The following is a 10,436-nucleotide window of genomic DNA, read 5'->3' on the forward strand; positions in this document are numbered from 1 at the left end:
TTTCTCAAGACAATGAGATAGATACTCCTGTGATCTTACTTTATAGATGAGGAAATAGAGGTGAAGGGAGGCTAAGGCAGGAGGAAAAGCAGAAGGTTCAAGACCATGCGTTGTAGGCTGTTGACCAATGAAGCTCAGAGGGAAGAAGGAGAAGTGAGGAAGAAGATAAAGAAAGGGTGAGAAAAATGGGAGAGAAACCAGAAGTGGCCGGTAGCAGCGACCCATGTCAAGTGCCCTGGTAAGTTAAGCGGATGAAGAAATGAGAACAGATCTCAGGATTTAGCTGGAAAGATACTACCGACTCCCCAGGGGTCACTTTCCCCAGGCAGTACAAACAGAGCCGGATATCAGATTTCTCCCCAGACTGAGGAATGTCTCGTGAGAAGGTGAGCATAGACCACTCATCCCAGGAGTTAGAGAGAGAAAAAAGCAACATAAGATAGCAGTTAACAGCCGCGACCACAGCAAGTAATTTTCTACGCGGAGACAGCTTCCTCAGAGGGTAGGTGCGGAAGAGTGAATAAGATATTGGTGAAGTAAAGAAAAAAAAGTGGCCCCAGGTGGCTGGAGGAGATGGAATTGAGAGGGATGGTGGACGAGCCAGCCTTTGATGTGAGGGCTCAGCTCTTGAAGAGCGCAGGAAGGATAAGAAAGGCATGGGTTTATGGAAATGGAGCCGTGTAAGGATAGGTGGGACTCTTGCTTCCAATTTTTTCTTCCAACAGAAGATTCCATGTTATCAGGCACAAGTCTTGGTCAGCAGAAAGGACTGGGGACTAAAACGAGGGAGGAATATTTTTAGCAGTCCCTCGGGGAAACTCGTCAAATGGGACTAACCAAGCTGGTTGTATTGTTGATGTCTACTGCTGTTTTATTATTTATTTTGGATTTTTAAAATAGCTGTTCCTCTTATCCTGTTGGCGCATGTCTTGTTCTTGTAGAAAAATACTGGCGATATTAAAAGGAAATTTGTATTTGCACTTTCGCTAGTCTTTCACATCCTCTTCCTGTCAACTTTATTAGTGTGAAATGCCATTAATCATTACAGTGTCATAAAACACATTTTACAATAATGTTATTTCCCCCCAAGGTTTATGTCTACCATTCTAAGAGATATTTGTGTTGGAAATAGCTTTCGTTTTGAGCCTTTCATCTTGAACTCCATAGTTATTCCTGGGACGACTGGCCCGTAGTTGATAATTGGTTTTGGATGCCTGTTACAGACTTTGTAATCTCCCAAGGGGACTCTGTGAAGGGATGGGTTAGTCCAGTAAAAAACCCCTTAGTTTTTTAAACAAAAATCACCGTATGGTCTTTTCCTGGGATCATGTGTTCAAAGCCTGGGAGGTTGAGAAGCCCAGCCAGGGTCATCATAAAGTAGAGAGGAGCTTTTGGGCCCTGGGACACTGAAGAGTGGCCAGCTCCTGAAGGATCTGAAGAGGGAAAAGCAGAGTTGTTGGTAAGGGGAATGAGTTCATATAGTTCAGATTTGCGCAGAGGAGTAAGGTTAGCCAGAGAAGTGGAATGAGTTGAATTTCTAGGTCCTTAAAGATATTTCCGTTGGAGGCCACCCAGAAACTGTGGGTGTATGTGTGTGGTGAATGGACACAAATGTGAGAAAAGGTGTGACAGGATCCCCTGATTGGCATTCTCCTTTGCTATTCACTCAACTCCTCAGTCTTCCCCATTTCAACTTCAAGTCCAGGTAGACCGGGAACAGTCTTTCCCTGAGCATGTGGCATTTCCTAAGGGCTTAGAGAATCCCAGTTGGTATAATATGGTCATTCCTTTTTGGAAGTGGGAACATTTTATTTGTATTGCTAGCTTTTACATTCTGACTTTTGTATCTCTCCATCCAGTGAAAATGCACAAGAAGGGGGCAGTTGATGTCTTTCCTTTAGAAACGTGTGTGTGCATGCACGTGTGTGTGTGGTGGTGGTATTTTATTGCTCTGAAATGGAAGATACTGGTTCTTTCCCAGGACACTAGCGTTGAATCATTTCACCGGGAAGTATATGCTTTGCTTGACTTTTTACTTAACACTCTCAAAAGATGGGAAAAATAACAGTCGTATTAATGAGTGAATTAAGTGGCTAGTCTTTTTGTATTACTTGGGGAGATCTTGGCTTCAAATAACCAAAGGACAACTTTAAATGACTTACTCTTAAAGAAGTTGGTTATCTTATAAAGCAAGATCAGGTATGCGGGCTCAAAGATGAGTCCCAATGATACTGCTTCTTGGCATTCATGCCTTGGTATAATCCTCTCCCCTTGGTGTGGGCTAGTTTTGTGACTTACTATAAATCAGTGGTTCTCAACTGGGAGCAATTGTTACCCAGAGGACACTTGACAATGTCTGGTGACTTCTTCCTTTGTTACAACTGGGAGTGTTGGTGGTAATGTTGGCATTTGGTGGGCAGAGGCCAGGAATACTGCTAAACATTCTATAATACACAGAACAGCCCTCACAGCGAGGAATTATCCAACCCCCAAATGTCAATGGTGTCAAGGCTGAGACCCTCTGCATTAAAAGAATGCAATATAAGGGAGTAATAGGATGTCATTTCCAGTATTAGGTTATGGAAAAGACTGTGGCTTCCTTGATGTGTACTCTCCCTCACACTCCCTCGATTACTTATTATGGAAGAAGCCAGCTGCCATGTTGTAAAGCAGCCTAGGGGAATAGCCTCTATGAGTGAGCTTGGAAGTCGATCTCCTGAGGCCTGCCAACTGCCACGTGAGTGAGTTTGGAAGCAGATCCTTCCCTGGTTGAGTCCTGAGGTGGCTGAAACCCTGACCAGCACCCTGAGTGTAACCTTCTGGAAGAACCCCCAAGACACAGTCTCTTACCGGCACCACTCTTAGATTCCTCATCCACTGAGGTTGTGAGATAATGTTTGCTATTTTAAGCCACTAAACTTTGGGGGGTAATTTGTTACCCAGCAATAGGTAACTGATACACAAGAGGTCTGGAGGCAAAGTGTTTCTGGGATTGGATCAGAGATTCAGTGACATCATTCAGACGCAGCTTCTCTCTGTGCCTGCACTCAGCCATCTTCTCTGTATTGGCTGCTCCTTGGGCTTTTCCTTTAGCTTCGTAAGATGGTGTTCTAGGCACCACACACGTTCAAATCCAAAGGCAAGAAGGAAAGTCACTTCTAGGGCTCTTCTTTTTTTATTAAGGATGAAAGCTTTTCTCAGGAGCCACCTGTAGGACTTTCCCCTCAGATGCCTGCGGTTATGATTAAGATGTATGCCGATGTCCTAGTTGTAAGGCAGGCTGGGAAAATACGTATTCGGCATTTGCAGCTTCGAAGATGGGAAGTGGTCTGTATCAGCAAAAAAAAAAAAAGAAGAGCGAGCCTGCGGAAGAGACGATTCCATACCTTTCCCTCTGGGAGTAGAAGCCTGTAGCTTTAGGCCACTTGCCTGTGGTGGCGATAGCCATATCGTCAGTCCAGGACTCTATTTAGGTCTCTGGGCACTGACTACTTAGGCAATTATATGTCCCATTCATCCCTTCCCTTTTTGTAGTCGATCTCTTCCCACTGAGATATGCTTGCATGCAGGGAATTGGTAAGGAGGGAGAGAAGGCATGGATTGGCTCAGGTATTTTACTCTTGGCGCTGGTTGAATCTCAGGGGACCGCTGCGGTAATAGGAAGCATTGTTTCCTTTCAAAGTTTGGGCAGAGTTATTGAAGAGGGATGGACTGTGGTTTAATAGTTTTGCTTTTCCTTAAGCTTTAGTGCCACCCCTGCTGCTTTTGACTATGACCGTAGCCTTCTAGAAGAGAAATTATGGAGAGAAACAAAATCACATATTTTATCCTCATGACTGCATTGGAAGCGGTGGGGAGAGGAAGAATACAGATGAGGGGGAAAAGTTTGTAAACACGAGGCCCTGCTGGGGAGGGGTGGAGCACAAATTCTGGTTTAGAAGCAGACTCATGGCCCCATCTGAGTTGCAAGAGCAGGGAGTGTAATACAGAGAGGCAGAGGGTATGGGGGCGACAGGTTTGGAGGCACACATATTCACATCTCAGTTCTGCCCGTTGTGTGATCTCGGACAAGTTGCTTAACCTCTCTGAGGCTCAGTGCCAGAATCCGTAGTACGTGAAAGCGTCCGAAGTTGTACACACCATACTTCTCTTGTTTTGTTTCCTCCCCCAGCCTCTCATTCAGAGCCCCTTCCTCATCCCTCCCTGAGGACATCAATGTGCTTATGGTGTCTCACCATGTGGCAAATGGACCCAGGGAATACTAGCACCTTTGGGGGCAAGAACCGATTTTTTTTACCCATCGTAGGCATATTTGCTGGATGCCTATGGGCTGGATGAATATGGGCTACGTGTGAAAGCTCATATGGATGCCAGAGCATCAGTGGGTAAACATTTTGGGGGGAGGCTCTGTCTTTCTATGGCATCTTCAATCCTCCCATTTAGGCGACAGCCTCCCCCCACCCAAGTCTGACATTACAAGTGCGAGGTTCCCGATGGAAGAAGAGGGCTGCCCCCAACACTGGATCACCCCCAATTCGCTTCAATGGATGATTTGTGTCTTCTTCTTTTCTTTCTAAGAGGGTTTAACGATTCCATCCCATCCTGCTTCAAGGCAGGAAGACTTGGAGAGTTTGTTCATTCTTTGTAAAGGGTCAGAGGAGACGGAGCAGAGTGTTGCTGTTTCGGGAGCTCTTTGGGGCAACACCGTGTCTGCTGGCTGTTTGAGACACCAGGAATCACACCCCCCATTCTTGTCATGGCTTTGGGCGGCCCTTGTGGGGTCATTCCCCCTTCAAAATGCTCATCTTTGGTTCACAAGGCTAAGAAAGGCTATGGGACCGGAAACACACCGCTGAGAACTGATGCCAGGAAGAAACTGATCGAGCGGTTAAGAACTTGGGCTTTGAAATTAGACTCCCTGGTTCAAATCCCCACACGTCCAATCTGTAGTCATCATCTTGAGCATGTCATTTATTATTTTTTTAATGTTTTATTTATTTTTAAGAGAGAGAGAGAGACAGAGTATGAGTGGGGGAGGGGCAGAAAGAGAGGAAGACACAGAATCCCAAGCAGGCTCCAGACTCTGAGCCGGCAGCACACAGCCCGACGTGGGGCTCGAACTCTGACCTGAGCTGAAGTTGGACGCTTAACTGACTGAGCCACCCAGGCACCCCAAGCATGTCATTTAATAAACCTCCTTAAGCCTCATTTTCCTTATCTATGGAACTGGATTAATATAGTAATAATATACGGTGCTTTCCGGAGCATGTTTCCTGTGCCCAGACCTATTCCAGCACTATGCATTGTCTCATTTAATCCTTACAGCAATCTTAAAAGCTGAGCGTCATTATCCCCATTCTGTGTGTAGCCAAGTAAGCTTAAATGACTTGCCCAAGGTCACACAGCCAGTCAGTGAAGAAATGAGTAGTATGGGTCCAGAGCCCCTGCTCCTGGCCACCGCACTGCCTTGATTTCATAGGAAACCTTTGAGGACTCATTGAGATGATGTAGGCAAAGTGGTACGATGGCATCTAGGTTGTTGTTGCTGTTGTTGTCATTTTCTGTTTACTGGGTGACTTTGCAGAGAAAATCTAAAGTGTGGATGATACACTGTAGTTCCATTGCATATATATACCACATCTTCTTTATCCATTAGTCAGTCGATGGACGTGTAGGCTCTTCCCATAATTTGGCTATTGTCGACAGTGCTGCTATAAACATTGGGGCGCATGTGCCCTTTTGAATCAGCATTTTTGTATCCTTTGGATAAATACCTAGTAGTGCAATCGCTGGGTCAAAGAGTCATTCTATTTTTAATTTTTTGAGGAACCTCCGTACTGTTTTCCAGAGTGGCCGCACCAGTTTGCATTCCCACCAGCAGTGCAAAAGGGTTCCTCTTTCTCTGCCTCCTCACCAATGTCTGTCGTCGCCTGAGTTGTTAATGTGAGCCATTCTGACAGGTGTGAGGTGGGATCTCATTGTGGTTTCGATTTGTATTTCCCTGATGGTGAGTGATGTTGAGCGTCTTTTCATGTGTCTGTTCGCCATCTGGATGTCTTCTCTGGAAAAGATTCTATTCATGTCTTCTGCCCATTTCTTCACTGGATTGTTTTGGTATTTTGGGATGTTGAGTTTGAAAAGTTCCTTATAGATTTTGGACACTAACCCTTTATCTGAGCTGTCATTTGCAAATATCTTCTCTCATTCCGTCAGTTGCCTTTCACTTTGGTTGATTGTTTCCTTTGCTGTGTAGAAGCTTTTTATCTTGATGGGGTCCCAATGGTTCATCTTTGCTTTTATTTCCCTCGCCTCTAGAGACATGTCCAGTAAGAAGTTGCTGTGGCCCAGATCAAAGAGGTTGCTGCCTGTTTTCTCCTGTAGGATCTTGATGGTTTCCTGTCTCACGTTTAGGTCTTTCATCCATTTTGAATTTATTTTTGTGTTGGTGTAAGAAAGTGGTCTAGTTTCATTCTTCTGCATGTGGCTATCCAGTTCTCCCAGTACCATTTGCTGAAGAGACTGTCTTTTTTTCCATTGGATACTCTTTCCTGCTTTGTCAAAGATTAGTTGGAATGGGTTAAGTGGGTGAGAGGCATTAAGGAGGGCACTTGGGATGAGCACCGTTGATATGTAAGTGATGAAGCACCGGTTCTACTCCTGAAACCAGTATTATACTGTATGTTAATTAACTTGAATTTAAATAAATAAATGAATAAATAAAATAAAGTGTGGGTGAGATTCAAGAATTATCTATTATTATTATTATTTAGGGAAAAGTTTTCAATTAGCAATAATCGCGCCTCGGATAAACCTCATTGGCTACGATACTGCCACTGCGCAAAGCTATTATTATTATTTAAAATGTTTTCTTGATTTTTTTGAGAGAGAGAGAGAGTGGGGAGGGGCAGAGAGAGAAGAGGGCAGAGAATCTGAAGAGGGCTCTGTGCTGACAGACAGCAGTGAGCCCAACGTGGGGCCTGAACTCATGAACGACTCTGAGATCATGACCTGAGCCGAAGTCAGATGCTAAGCCCACTGAGCCACACAGGTGCCCCAAGAACGATCTATTATTGATCCTTAGAAATTGTCAGAAAAAAGACTTAACGAAGTCCTTTTTCTTCTTTTGTTTCCTCTTTCAAGTTCCAATCCTACCAGTTAAAAGGAGAACTTTAATGTTTTAAATATCAGAAAGGTTGGCAGGTAGGCTTTATGACCTCCATTTTGAACACGAGAAAAGAGGAAGCAGTGACAGATCGCATGACAAGTTAGTGGTGCAGCGAGGACTGCCATCCAGGTAGCCTCTGGCTGGGCCCCAGTGGGGGGCTGACTGGGATCTGGTGGGAGAGTAACCAACAGGGAACCTCAGTGGTTGAGAACGGTCATGTCCGATGTCAGATAGCGATCGTTTTGGGTCCAATACCTGCACCGTGACTTTGTCACTGCGTAACGTGTCACAAAAGGGTGGCTCGCGGTGGAGTCGGCCATACGTCTCGGCCTTAAAATTGTTGCAAAGGAGAAGTGAAGGCCAATGACCAAGTTGGTTTGTTAGGACCATGGGAAGTAGCAGCCGTATTATTGAGGCTGACCTTCTGCTTAAACCTGTAGCCATTTCATCAATCACCCACTGGTTGGGTCTCCTGAAGGTCAGTCAAATGGTTCTGTTAATCACCCGCTCATTCTCAGGTTCTCGCTTCAGGAGTAATAAATTTTTAAAACTTTTTAAAAAATGGAAAGTTGGGTGACAGGTGTGCATGGAAGAAAAATAATCAGATGGAAGAGTAGTCATTTAGGAGCAAGCGGTCAGAGCAGACGCTGGAAAAAGGTAAACTTTTCCCCAGCTGGGAAAGACCTCGCTGACTCCCACAACTGTGCCTGGATGGAAGAGAGATCCTTGGTTTAGCCAAAGAGTGTCACCAGTTGCCAGTGCGCTGCGCATTGCTTGGTATTGAGTGTTTCCATCAGAGGCCAGGGTGGGGACTGGTCCTTGTCAAATTCCCCACACAGAGAAGGTCCTCGCCAGTGGCAAGCTCCGAAGCACAGGCTCACTTGAAATCAAAGAGCTTCCTGGTCCCCCACTCACTTGTCATCTGAAACAGCAGCCTTTCTTTTGTGATGCGGTTTCCTGGGGAAAACAAACAAAGAACACACAGACCCAGGAAGAGAACAATCTGCTTTATTGTCAACAAGTTTCTTTGTGCGCAAAAGAGATGTGACCGGAAACAAATGGGGAGAACGGAACCTGTGACTGGAAGCACTGAGCGGGGAGTTGCTTGGCCATGTGGTTTAAAATACTCCAGGTGTTTCAAGATCACGGGCCTCCATGTCGGGAAGACCTGAGTAGAGGCCTCGTCCTGTACAATTAGCTGTGTGACTTTAGGCAGGTTACTTACCCAGTCTGAGTCTCAGTTTCCTCCTTTGCAGGCAAGGGTAGTCATATTTATCCCCTGAAGTTCCTTTAATGCTTACATGAGCGCTTCATTCAAAAAATGTAGATTGATGCAAGAAACAGCCTGCAATAGCGTAGATCCTGGAAGGAGCACACCTGTGTTTGAATTCTGGTTTCACCACTTCCTTGGACAAACGACCTTCAGCCTCCGAGACTCAGTTTTTGCATCTATACGAAATGGGGATAACGAGGCCCTTTGATTAGAGTATCTGCCTCATAGAGTTATTGTGAGGACTTGGTGGATTTTTATACACGCTCCTCTTAGAGCAGTGTCTGGTGGTTAGTGCTGTGTCAGTGTCAGTCATTCTGCACTGGGGACAGTGGTGAAGAAAAAGGAAAACGGAAGAAAAAAAACGACGGAGGTAAGTGAGACCTCTGCCCTTCGTGGGACTCCCGGGTTTACTGGGAGAAGACAAGTATCCGAAGGATCATGGCGGAGAGCCTGGCATTTAGGTATTCAGTAGACGGTAGCTGTAAGTATCATTATTGGTACTTGATTTACTTGGCTGGAATCATCAGCTGAATTTGAAAGGCAGAGATGAGCTGTAAATCACGTTTCACCCATCCGTCATGTCTGCCCTTACGACTAGTTCCTCTTCTTGCATATGGGATGGATGTATCCTTTGAGATAGGCAAGGAAATGGGGGTGGCCGCCTGAGAGCCCGCTCATAAAATGTATTTTTACCCGTGATGAGAAATGGTGGGCTTCTCCATCTTTCGTTGGTGGATGCAGTTGTGCATCACCTGCGCTGGAGAGAACACAGATTGCAACGTGCCAGAGTATCTTGAGTGATGAACTCCATAATCCTTCAGCACGGAGTTGCTGTTGAGAAACACGACCCATGAGGCCAAAGGACCAGGAGCAATGAAAAGGCCCGACCAGCGACGTCTTCATAGAGGCAGTGGATACATATGCCTGCGAAGTGGGGGGGTCAGGTGCAGTGAAACCTGTTTCCTCATGAATTCATTGCATGATTGGAGATTCAGTCCATTGAAAAAAATAGACTCCAAAATCTCTAATTTCCATAGAAATGTGTGCTATAAGAAATAACAAGGCTGGGTATTGTCTTCCTAGCCAACGTTTTCTGTTCATTAATTGGGGGACAAATAATAGGAAAGGCTTTTCTGTTTCCCTGTCCCTCTCCCATTCATTTCTTTTTTCCTCCCTCCCTCCCTCCCTCCCTCCCTCCTTCCTTCCTTCCTTCCTTCTCTTCCTCCCTACCCCCTTTCCTTCCTTCCCTCCTTCCTTCCTCCTCCCCCACCAGAGGTAAAAGAGCATTCAAGACACAAGAGAACAGAGAGACACCTAAGCCGCCAGGATGCGATGCTGAAGCAGGTCACAGCATATTTCTGAGAACAAAAACTGTGATCTCCTGCCCTTTCTGCTTCCTGGGAAGTTGGGTTCTTTATTTGGCATTTGTTTAGCATTTATTTACAAAGTTTAGGCAGCAGCTGTGACTTCAGCAGGTACACAGAGAGACGAGTTAGCAGGTTGCCAAACTGCACGAGGACAAATCAAATGTACTGCCACGTTCTGTGAGTTCTTGGTATTATGTGAAATTCAACTTGGGACTCTCAAGTTGCTGTGCGAGAAGGGACGCTTCCACTGATCTCTGCAAGCCAGTGGTCAGCATTAAAGATGAGATGTGCGTCTGGCTGGGATGCATCAGGGCAGTCCTGCTTGAAAGGGGGCGGGATGTGTGGGGCATTGTTGCAGGGGGAGAGCCGATGGGCTAGATATTGGCTTTCTGGCTGAATTGGGCTGGGTCTCTCTAATAATAGCTCTCGGAGGGAAAGGCCAATTTGCTCTCCTGCTGTTTTCTAGAATGCTTAAATTCCTTTTTCTCAGTGGCCCAGTTATGTACCTTAAGCATATGGGGACTCCAGCAACTATCTGCCCCAAATCACACATCCGGAGCACATTTCTAACAGTGTGCCATTTTCATGGCGGGGGGAGAGACAGGGAAGGGGAGACAGAGACCCCCCCCCC

General features: G+C 45.7%; 1 protein-coding gene and 1 pseudogene across 1 annotated transcript in view; one reads left to right on the forward strand and one right to left on the reverse strand.

Moving 5' to 3' along the window:
• PPARGC1A (PPARG coactivator 1 alpha) overlaps positions 1-10,436 on the forward strand; it is a 655,208-nt gene that overhangs the window by 159,062 nt on the left and 485,710 nt on the right. The gene's annotated exons all lie outside the window — the stretch shown is intronic.
• LOC121040608 (uncharacterized) lies at positions 6,686-6,845 on the reverse strand (annotated as a pseudogene).

The sequence above is a fragment of the Herpailurus yagouaroundi genome, unplaced genomic scaffold, assembly GCF_014898765.1.
Source record: "Herpailurus yagouaroundi ecotype Mexico unplaced genomic scaffold, PumYag 28, whole genome shotgun sequence".
Taxonomy (NCBI): domain Eukaryota; kingdom Metazoa; phylum Chordata; class Mammalia; order Carnivora; family Felidae; genus Herpailurus; species Herpailurus yagouaroundi.